The sequence below is a fragment of the Etheostoma spectabile genome, chromosome 3 (assembly GCF_008692095.1).
Source record: "Etheostoma spectabile isolate EspeVRDwgs_2016 chromosome 3, UIUC_Espe_1.0, whole genome shotgun sequence".
In the NCBI taxonomy this organism is placed as follows: domain Eukaryota; kingdom Metazoa; phylum Chordata; class Actinopteri; order Perciformes; family Percidae; genus Etheostoma; species Etheostoma spectabile.
The window spans coordinates 12,399,578-12,410,445 of NC_045735.1; the positions used below are offsets into that span (position 1 = coordinate 12,399,578).

General features: G+C 41.1%; 1 long non-coding RNA gene across 1 annotated transcript; it reads right to left on the minus strand.

Annotated features, from left to right (window-relative positions):
* Nucleotides 1–909: 909 nt before the first annotated feature.
* On the minus strand, nt 910–7,381 carry LOC116683293 (uncharacterized). Its single transcript, XR_004330536.1, has 3 exons — nt 7,371–7,381; nt 2,249–2,252; nt 910–1,005 (listed from the first exon to the last, which is right to left on the minus strand). It is a non-coding gene; the product is annotated as an uncharacterized LOC116683293 (long non-coding RNA).
* Between the last annotated feature and the right edge of the window lie 3,487 nt (nt 7,382–10,868).

Here is a 10,868-nt window from a genome sequence, read left to right on the forward strand (position 1 = left end):
GCAAAAATAGAAGCTCTGCATATCTGCTCCGGAGGGCTGCGGATCGCCGGAGCTGGGACAGAGTTGGGCTGCAGCCGTTCTGTGAAAATACATACATTGGCGTTAGTGGAAACCTAATGACTCCGCCACCGTTCTGGAGCGGATCTACCGCCGTTCCGCATCCTGTGGAATTAGGGGTTAAATGCTAACTGACGACACAATCCATGTTGTGGAGTAACTAACCAAGGTCATTTGGATAGTTAAATATTGGAAAACACTAACAATCATCATTAATTTTATGTTTTTCATTCAGAAAATTCTACTAAAAATAACTGGGAAATAATTGACAAAACTAGTTTCTTTGTAAAGTAGGTCTGATTTGGTCAGGGAGGTGCATCCTCTTAAGGGAAATAACTGAACATTATGACCTGCATGAAGGATTTATTAAAGGACTCTTGTGTTACGCTGCATCAGTTTTAGCTGGGTGTACCTAAAAAACCACAAGTCATCTGTGTGTGGAGATGTAGAATGTAGTTGGTGAGACTATAATGTGTTATTAGATAAATACTGTGGAACATAGACCCAAGTCAAGCTGTTAACATCTAAAAGGCCGAATAGTATTTTTGACTGTCAATGTACATGCACCTAATTTTGACTCAGTCAAATTGCTTGATGAAAGCCAAATATTTAAATCTGGGAGTAATACAATTTACAATAACAATAATAGAGAGAGGGGGAGTGAGAGTAAGAGTGAGAGAGAGATAATTGTAGTGTCTTTTTGTAAACAATGTTGCATGATATCACCACAGTCAGCGTTTATAATGATGGCGGTGTTGTCTCGTCTTGTATGAGGGTTAACAAATTTAAAACTTTTAGCTTGACAGTTAACTGTGAAGTATGGATTTGATACGGGTGGTATTTTGGCAACAGTAATGTTATTAGTGTTATAAGATAGCAGTAGAATTAACCAAACCCAGGATGAGTCTGATGAAAACTGGTGTCTTTGCCCGGTCAGCTCTGAGATAGCTGTGGAGGAGTAAGCTCCAAGATTAGGTTATGTTCTGCCTCTGTTTCGAAGGGGTGAATGTACAACTCACAGAAACTTAATACAATATAGTGTCTAGCTTTTGTTTGATATTTAGGGTTCGCACAATGGCATTTAATTGAGTTTCCTCCTAGCGAAATAATAAACACGGAAAAGCCAGTGTTACAAAACGCCTTTTTTCCCAACCTTATTCAACACAACAGCACAACAACAACAATAACAACTACAATAGCTGCAATGTTTGTGTCAGCTATCCACATGCTCTAGTAACATGAAAAAAAGTTAGTTTGGTATATCCAGCAATCGTGTAACGTAGGAAGCAGGAAAAAGTGTACTGGATTAAAAGCTGGTAACCCCCCACCCCGTGCTGTAAAGCTTAAAGCGTTGTGCATGTGGTGACTGCATGTGATGTGCAGGTTACCTTGCCCCCAAAGACAGACAGACACACACACACACACACACACACACACACACACACACACACCGAGACGCCTCACATTATTAGAAAAAAAGTGGCATCACGCTCTGTCTGCTGCCACTTGTTGTCTGTAGCTGGTTGTGTGTATTTTACATTGCAGCTGCCAAAAATGTGCTGCTTTCTTCGACCCTCTCTGTCTCTGGTCCTGCGCTGTGCTCACTCAGTGTGCAGTGTGAGAGGGGAGTGGCCTGCGGCTAGAGAGGCAAAAGACAATTTTTGCTTTTTTTACCAATATATATTTAATGATAGCTTTTGCATTTCTAATACAAAGAGCATCACACTTGGCACTGCACTAACTTGTGCCTGTAGCAAGACATCTTGCTACAGGCACAAGTTAGATCACTTGAAATCCATCTGACTAACGGTTTGAGAAATATGTGAATAATAGACACACAGACAGACGTTCCTGTAATTTATAGACCGATGCATGCTTTCCTTATCATGACAATTAATTTTTGGCATGCATCACATATTGTTTCACTCCATGAATATTCACCCTAGACTTTGCCGACGGAGATATATCCGGGATCTTTGCACCGTGGATATTGACAGAGTAAGGTGAAGCTTAACTGACTGGCTCACATGGCCTTCAAAGCCATTCTATATACAATGTACTGATCAGAACCTTAAATCAATATGTCAAGAACCTTTGTTCCAACATTTGGTTCCCTGTCAGTATTATACTTACTAGTCATAATTGCCAGTGATTGCTTTTCCTTTTCAAGCACTTTTCCAGCACAGACAACTTTCCTTTATACAAAAGAAGCAGACACCGGTAAGACACTAAAACTACTTGTTTTCTTCTGTTACCCTTTTCAAATCAATAAACAGACACAACAGACCATTTATGTGAAATAAATGATATGGTTTTAAACAATAGGGAATGATGTATTGATGTATGTAGCTATAGCATATGAATCACCGCAGTACTGGATGTTCTTCAAGGATCTGGCCTTATACTGATCATGCAGGTCATCTAAGGGTGTGCCCGCAATTATGCTGCACACCTTCACAATACCTTGTGTAGGATTTTTCTGTTTAATAGAAAGTGACCTGTGCCAACAGATAAAGAGAAAGTAAGAACTGATTCAATAAAACAGGAGTAAAACATTTTCATAAAAAACAGTATTGACATTAAAACTGCAAAGCTTACGGATAAAGTGCATGCGCTCAAAGCACATTTTACTGTCAATCACAGACCCAAGATATTTGTACTGTTGTACTAGTTCAACTGGTTGGGTGTCCATTACAACCGGAGAAATAACAGTGGAGTTTCTTCTGAATTCTATGCGCATCTCTTTCGTTTTAGCCACATTAATGTTTAAAAACGAGGATTTACACCAGTCAGTAAAATCCTTGACTACAAGACCGTGTTCGGAGTTATCACTGCTGCGGGGTAGGTTGACTCGCCATCCGCAGTAGGACAGTACTCCTCCGACGGCTCCTCTTCCTCGTCCACGATCCGCGCCCACAGCTTGCTTGGACAGAAGATGGTTGGCCAATCCATTGTTTTAGGAGTTTTACGTGGAAGATCTGCTTGGAAAGACATCTGTCCGACATTGAGATTTCATAGGACCTTGTGCAGTACCTTGAAAGGGCCTTGCCCCTTTGCCAGCAGACTGCTTTCCGACGACTGCAACAGCATCAGCACGTCCTGTCTGGACACAAAGGAACGACTGTGTGCTGTCCGGTCATACCGCGTCTTTTGCCTCATCTGAGCATGGGCCAGGTGTTGGTGGGCCATGAAGCTCAGCTGGTCCAGCTTCTCCCGCATCTTCAGGACATAGCTCGCATTGTTGGTTGGTTGATGAGGCGTGTCTCCCTCCCAACTCTCTTGGAGGATGTCAAGCGGGCCTTTCATATACTGTTCAAACAAGAGTTCGATGGGGGTAGAACCCGGTGGATGCCTGTGGTACTTCTCTGTACGCGAACAACAGGTAAAGAAGCCACTGGTCCCAGTCAGCTTCTGACTCAGACAGGAACTTCCGCAGCTTTAACTTCAGGGTCTTATTGAATCTCTCAACCATGCCGTCGGTCTGCGGGTGGTAGGGTGTGCCTTTCATGACCCAGATCCCTAACAAGGAGTACACCTGCCTCAATGTCTTGCTGGTGAAGTCAGTGCCCTGATCGGTTAGTATTACTTTGGAGACACCCACAGAGGAGAAAAGGTGAGGTAAACGATTGTCCACTTGCCTTGCCTTAGTGTTTGTGAGGGGGAATGCCTCTGGGCAACGTGTAGCATAATCACAAACCTCTCCAAGGGATTAACTACATCCATGGCAATGCGACTGAAAGGTGTGTCAATAATGGGGAGACTGATGAGGGGAGCTTTTAAGCCTCTCTTGGAATGAGCGGACAACTTGACAGATGACAATATAAATAAAACTTAAGTATTATGAAACAATAATAATAATAATAAAATAATAATACATTTTATTCAAAGTGGCTTTCATGAAACCCAAGGTCACTTCACAAAGAAACAGTCATCAAACATTGTTATAATCATAGTCAGTATAAAAGTTAATTAAAAGTCAGTCAGTCCATAAGCTATCTTGAGGAAATATGTTTTAAGGCTTCTTTTAAAGTCACAGTGTCTGATGTGGTCTGGCAATGAATTCCACAGCTTGGGGACGGTGTAGCTGAAAGCTCTCTCTCCCAGGGTGCTGAGGTTCACACTAGGGACATTCAGTAGGCCTGCTGAGGAGGTTCTTGGTAAGCAGGCAGGGGTGTTAACTTCAAGGAGGTCAGTGAGGTAGGTGGAGGTATTATTGTGTGGGGCCTTGTATGCTAGGAGCAGGACTTTGAAATGTATTCGGTAGGCAACTGGAAGCCAGTGCATTTGGAGCATGTTATAATCCTCGCTGCAGAATTCTGAATGAGTTAGAGCTAGTGGAGTAGCATATTTGGAATTCCAGACAACATGGAATAACAATAGCCAAGGCGGGATGTCACATATCAGTCCCCCTAGGATTTCGTGGCCTTTTTTTGAGATTGTTGCGGCCCAAAATGCCTGATGTTGCGGGAGCTTTTGTAAAAAAAAATTGCAATAAAAGTTGCAATGGTTTTTGTATGTTTATTGCAATGAAGTTGCGAGAGACAGAGAAAATTTGTGTATAGTTCTTTAAAAATAAAAGGTAACCTGTTTTGAGGAGATAAAAAATACTCTGGGCTGAGTTTTCATAGTAACCTTACCAATAAGGCTGAGGATGCTGCAAATGAAAATGGCTGGTGGATTTAAGACAAAAAATAATAATTTATTGAATAAATCAAATTTGAACATTTCCTATCCTGGCCTGGGAAACACATTCATAAGGTTTAATGAAGTACTTATTGGACTTTGCACTTACAATAACAAGTGTAGCTCGCCTCAATTTAGGTCATCCTGTATGTCTTATCTGCAGTTTTTTCCTGCATCCAACATGTGTCGTCGTGTGTGCGTGTGCGTGCGCACATCAGACGCAGGGGGAACTGAGCAGTCTTGCCCGCTGCAGAAAGCCGACAGAATTAAAACAGCGACAGCTTTCAGCGGCTTCAGAGTGAAAAATTGTTACAGCGTACATTGATGTTAAAATGTATACCGGTTGGCAGGACCGTCTGAAATGTTTTGCACGGTCTTTTGCTGTACATTTCAATGGTGAATGTAAGATATTCAAGTCACACGTGTCTCGTTTTCATATCAGAAACATGCAAAATGAATTTGCCAACTTACGTTTGACATCAACCCGTTCTTACTCCCGCTTGGTCATTGGCTCTCAGAGTCACATACTGATACAAAGTCTGGCACGTGGGACTGCTGGGATTGGTTGAAGTCACGGAAAAGTCCGGTCATTGGTCAAATTTGCGGAAAAGTTGCGGCCATTGGTCAAAATTGCGGGTTGCACCACAGTCGCGGTGAATGGTTGAATTGGCGTGAATTGGCGCGATTGCAAAATCCTGGAGGGACTGACATATGCATTGACAAGGACTTCTGCACTCTGCTGGGTGAGTGCTGGGCAAAGCCATGCAATGTTCCTTAGATTGAAAAAGGCACTTTGAGAGATGCTGTTTATCTGTGCACTAAATGAGAGTGTATTGTCCAGTATGACACCAAGGCTCTTGACCTGGTTGGAGCAAAGGATGGTGCTGCCAGCTACAGAAAGGGTGAAAGGTTCTATCTTAGCAAGTACTGATTTGGAGCCAACCAATAGCAGCTCAGTCTTACTGTTATTCAGCTTGCCAACCTGGCCTCCATTCATGACTTATACACTTCCAGATTCAGAAAACAGGTAGGAAACATCACTGCAGACCCATCTCACCTCGGACACAAGCTGTTCCAGCTTCTCCCCTGTGGTAGGCGCTACAGAGCACTGTACGCCAAAACCAACAGACTCAGGAACCATTTCTTTCCACAAGCCATCACTTTGAGGAACAGATGACTTCTTACTCACAGTGCCAGGTTCAATTCCTGTGCAATAACCCAGCAACACTGTCTCTAATCAGTCTTTTTACTGGTTCCATGTATTATTTATTCATCATTCTCATTCTCTATTTTAGAGCTGTTCATACTGTTCATATTGTAATATAATACTTATATAACTACATAATACTATTTATTCCAGCACCCTTTGCACTGTGCTCCATTATTAAAATAATAATAACTATCATAATTATAATTTACTCCTGCATACTTTGCACTCTTCATTGCACTATTGCATCAACATGTCAATATTGTTTCTGTTTATAGTGTGTATATATTGTTTGTTTTTTTGTTTGTTTTGTATGAGTAAGCGCATTGTGAGCAATACGATTCAAATCAAAATTCCTCGTATATGTCCTCATACATGACAAATAATGCTGATTCTGATTCTGAGTAGGTGAACCACTGGTGAACACTGCCCTACACTCCAAAATTGGCTAAACGTTCCAGGAGAAGATGGTGAGAGATGGTATCAAAGGCTGCACTGAGACCAAGGAGAATCAGAATGGAAATAAGGTCGGCTCAGCTGCACAGAGGAGGTCATTAGTAATCTTAATCACGGCCTTTTCACTACTGTGCATTGGACAAAATCCAGACTGGAATGGCTCGAAGAGATCATTGTCTTTCAGGTGATCCTGGAATTGAGTTGCCACTATCAACTCAAGAACTTTGGACAGAAAAGGCAAGTTGGAAATAGGCCTGTAGTTGTTGAGGTTGTCAGAATCCAATCCAGGTTTTTTCAGTGTTGGTCTGACAATCGCAGTTTTAAAAAAATGGTGGTACAGTGCCGGAGAGAAGAGAAGTGTTAAGTATTGATGTAATAATCGGAGCAATAGATGGCAGGCAGCTCTTAACCAGGCTTGTTGGAAGAGGGTCCAGCTGACAGGTGGAGGAATTACACTTTTTTGATGAGGCCACAGATGGTACTTTCAGCAGGGAGAATGAATTCACAGAGTTCACTGTTGTAGGGTGATTCCTGAGTGCTCCGTGAGCATGGTTGTTTCAACTGAGTAATTGAACATTCTAATTGCTGGTGGAGTGCCTCCATTTCAATATTAAAAAAGTTCAGGAAGACTGGGCAGCAGTCATCAGAGTTCCTGATGGGTGATGTTATCAGGTGGCTTAAGCAGACCATTAACTGTGGAATAGAGAGCCCTGGTGTTCCCTTGTCCCTCACTGATTATCTTTGCATCTTATGATGTTTTTGCAACATAGATGGCATTTTTATACTGATGCAGGTGTTCATAGTAGATCTCTTTATGCACAGTAAGACTAGCCTTTTTTTGACAGCCACTCCAGGTGTCGCTCAAGGATTTCATATGCCGAAATTCAGGTATAAACCAAGGAACAGAATGCACAAATTAAATAGTTTGCGTCTTCATAGGAGACAGTCTGTCAAGTGCTGTAGACACTCATTGTACAGTCATTGTAGTGGTCAAGTAAATCCTCCAATGAAGTATTAGAAGCAGGGGAGGGATAAATGGCACATTTTTTATGTTGCAATATGACATCACATGCTGAATCTTGGACTTCATGACATATGGCCGATGGGTGTCAAACAGTAAAGCTTAGTGATCAGAGATCGGTAGTTCAGCAGTACTGATATTGCTAGGCTTGATACCAGAGCAACAGACCAGATCTAAAATATGTCCTTTGTTGGGGTTTGGAAAGGTAACATATTGTGTCAAGGGAGTCTAGCATATCCATTAAGTCTTTTGTGAATGTTATTTATCCCTGATGCCCCATCAGGATTAAATTTGGAGACATTGCATTCAAAGCAGTAAGAACAGTCGAAAGTTCAGGAATAAGCAGTTCAAAAGAGGCGTGATCAGGCACAGAGAGTGGTGTCAGATTCACATTCTTGCGATAGTGCAGTGTGAGACCACCCCCTCTCCTGGATGAGCGGGGTTTACAGATAAACAAATCCATGCAGGACTGCTTGGTTGAAGTGGAAGAAGTCATTGTTCTGCTACCACGTTTCCATGAGACATAGAAAGTTCAGTTAATGATCCACAATGAAGTCGCTGATGAGAGAAGCTTTGTTGGTAACGGATCTTATGTTGAACAATCCAACTTTCAGTCGGTTTGACTGACATATCCGATCTGGGCAGACGGGCAAGCACACTATGGTCAACTTGTCAATCAGGCTTCACATGACTGTGATCAACAGTCCAAAGACGGGATTAGTTTTCCATCCTTGCGAGTCATGTAGATTTGGTTGCAACGAGATCCTCGGTGGGTATACTTTGAGTGTCGGGGAATGTTGCGTTGGCACAGAAGCTATGCAGGAGGTTCATAGTTCCCCCATAACGGGAAAAGTTCACTTATTAAACATTCCCTCATTCTTACTCCAGCATATGTAGCCCATGCATTAAGCCGCCGTGGGCAAGCAGCCCCAGTGGGCTCTAGGCTACTGCGGTAACTCAACATGCATCCTCCGGTCAGCAGGCATTATGTCACACTTCACCCCATACAAAAAAAAGGCAAAGAGATGACAAACTGTGCAGTGATATATAACTACTGGACTTTGCTAATGAACTGAGCATAAAAATCTTGCAAAATTATCAATGTCTTCTTGAAAAAAGAGTAAAATTACTGAAAGTAAACAAGCCAGACGGATCGGCGTCAATCTCGCCAGCGTCTCCGTTACTAAACAACTATACGGATATAATCAATCTAATCTGCAGCTTGAAAAACATTTCACAGCATAGATATAACGGACGGATAAAAACTTCAAGTGAAAATCTCTAAGTTACTTTGTGAAAAAAGAATCCCTTTCACACAGCCTGATCACTGTGAATGGACACAGTACGGCCCTTAGATTAGCTGTTGATACTTTTGTTACTGAGCAGTTGAAAAGTATGACAGCAATAACTTCCTCATGATGGTTTCTCATTCTGTGAGAAGAGTCTGGTGGGTCCAAGTACACCTCATCAGTGCTCCATGTATTTAACCCAGTGCATGACAATTACTGTACTAATGATCATGGTTACAATATGTTGAGCAAACAATTTAATTATACTCATTTAAATTATTTATAGTTTAACATTGATTGATTCCTCAGATCATCTATTTTCATATGAAACCAAATATATTCACTAGCTTTACACCTGGCCCCACTAAAAGTTTAAGCAGAGCTCAATATTATTTCAGACAGCCAATTCCATACAAAGCACATGTTACAGGGCTGACTTTAACAAGTTAAGGTAGCATTACTGTACAAGAATGTGTAAAGCAAATTGTATATGCACTGCCACAATGATGCTGAAAACATAAATGTAATTTTATTTGACGACAAAGTCCTAATAATATCAACTTACCCGGGGGAACCATATAAAGTAAAGACAGTAAAGAAGTGGACCAACATATCCCATTGTTCTGGACGGAGACCAGTGAAGGAAAATAGATGCACTTTCTGGTGATGGCTAGGCGTTACTGCGCAGCCTCCAACTGAGCTTGACAACGCAGTTATGATGTGGGCAACCTGTCTGAAAGTTCTCAATTATTCTCAATCAGCAGAGACGGAGAGTGTAGGAATATCTTAGGAGATAACAGATACAGGCCAAGTACTGCTAACTAACATGCTAGTTAAAATTAGTAATTAAACCTAAACAACTAATGGAAGTCCAAACTGTCTACATGCTTCTCCTGACAATACGGTGATTTGTCGACTACGCAACGATAATTTGCGTGGTTATTACACAATTGTTAGCCTATTTTTACAAAAATGTCTTATATGGAGCCATAATGTGAGGTACAAGGTAATGGAGCCTTTTATACATTGTTGCATTTCTTTAGAAATAAACAATGGACAAATAGAGTCTTGAAATGCTTCAAATGTAAAGTTATTCACTGTCGTCTTGTGTCCGGGGCTAAGCGGATTGACAGATTGTGATTGGTTTAAAGAAATTCCAATAAATCAAAGCACGCTTTTCTCTCATCACAGAAAGTTGTGTTGACTAGCCCTAATGGGTCTGACAATGCAAGACTAGTAAATAAACTACTGAGAGAGAGAGAGAGAGAGAGAGAGCAAACTAACAGATAAGAGAGAGAAAATGAGAACACAAACTAATCTCTGATCGACTGAGCAGCTTCTCTCTTCCCGATGTCACCTACCTCGCCAACATATTTACAGTCTTCTCTTTGTCTCACACACGCACACAAAACACAAACTTTTTCCAACAGATGATGATGAAAATTAAGGATGCATATTTTAGGAATTAAAGCAGAGAACATCACTTCCCAACACAAAACTTTTGCAAAAGTATAATTGCTCCCATTGAGTCAATCTTTTATTTTTTCCCATAAACAACTCCCCATGCCTTAACCACTGTTTGGTGCTTCTTAACCCATTACTGCTCTTCTCCTCTGCCCAATTTATGTATCCTACTCAGACTTTAATTTGTTCTGCTTGGGCAAGCACATTGAGAGAATACACCATTGATCTCCGATGTCCTTCAGCATTCTCATATCCATAAGTGATGGGAATCTACTTCTCTCACTCGTTACTCTTTGTTTCAGTGTACCACATCATACTGTCGGATTAATAGTTCCAGTGGCTTGTTGTCCGTCTTATTGAAAACTAAGGGTGATCATGCCTTCTCCGTTGAGGTCGTGTAAGTCTCGTCTTAAAACACATTGTTATTCTTTGGTGTATAATTTAGTTTAGGGACATTTATTATAGATGTGTGTGGTTTGTATGCTGTTTATTGTGTCTATATTTTTATTGTCTTCCTTTGTTTTTATAACACAATATAAATTTGTACAGCACTTTGTTCAGCCAAGGTTGGTTTTAAATTGGTCTATAAATCAATGGACTTGACTTATTGTTTTCACTTTGTAGTTGTGTTTACCCTACTCATTACATCTCCTTTAATTCTCTTTTTCTCATTCACATTCACTTTCCTTGA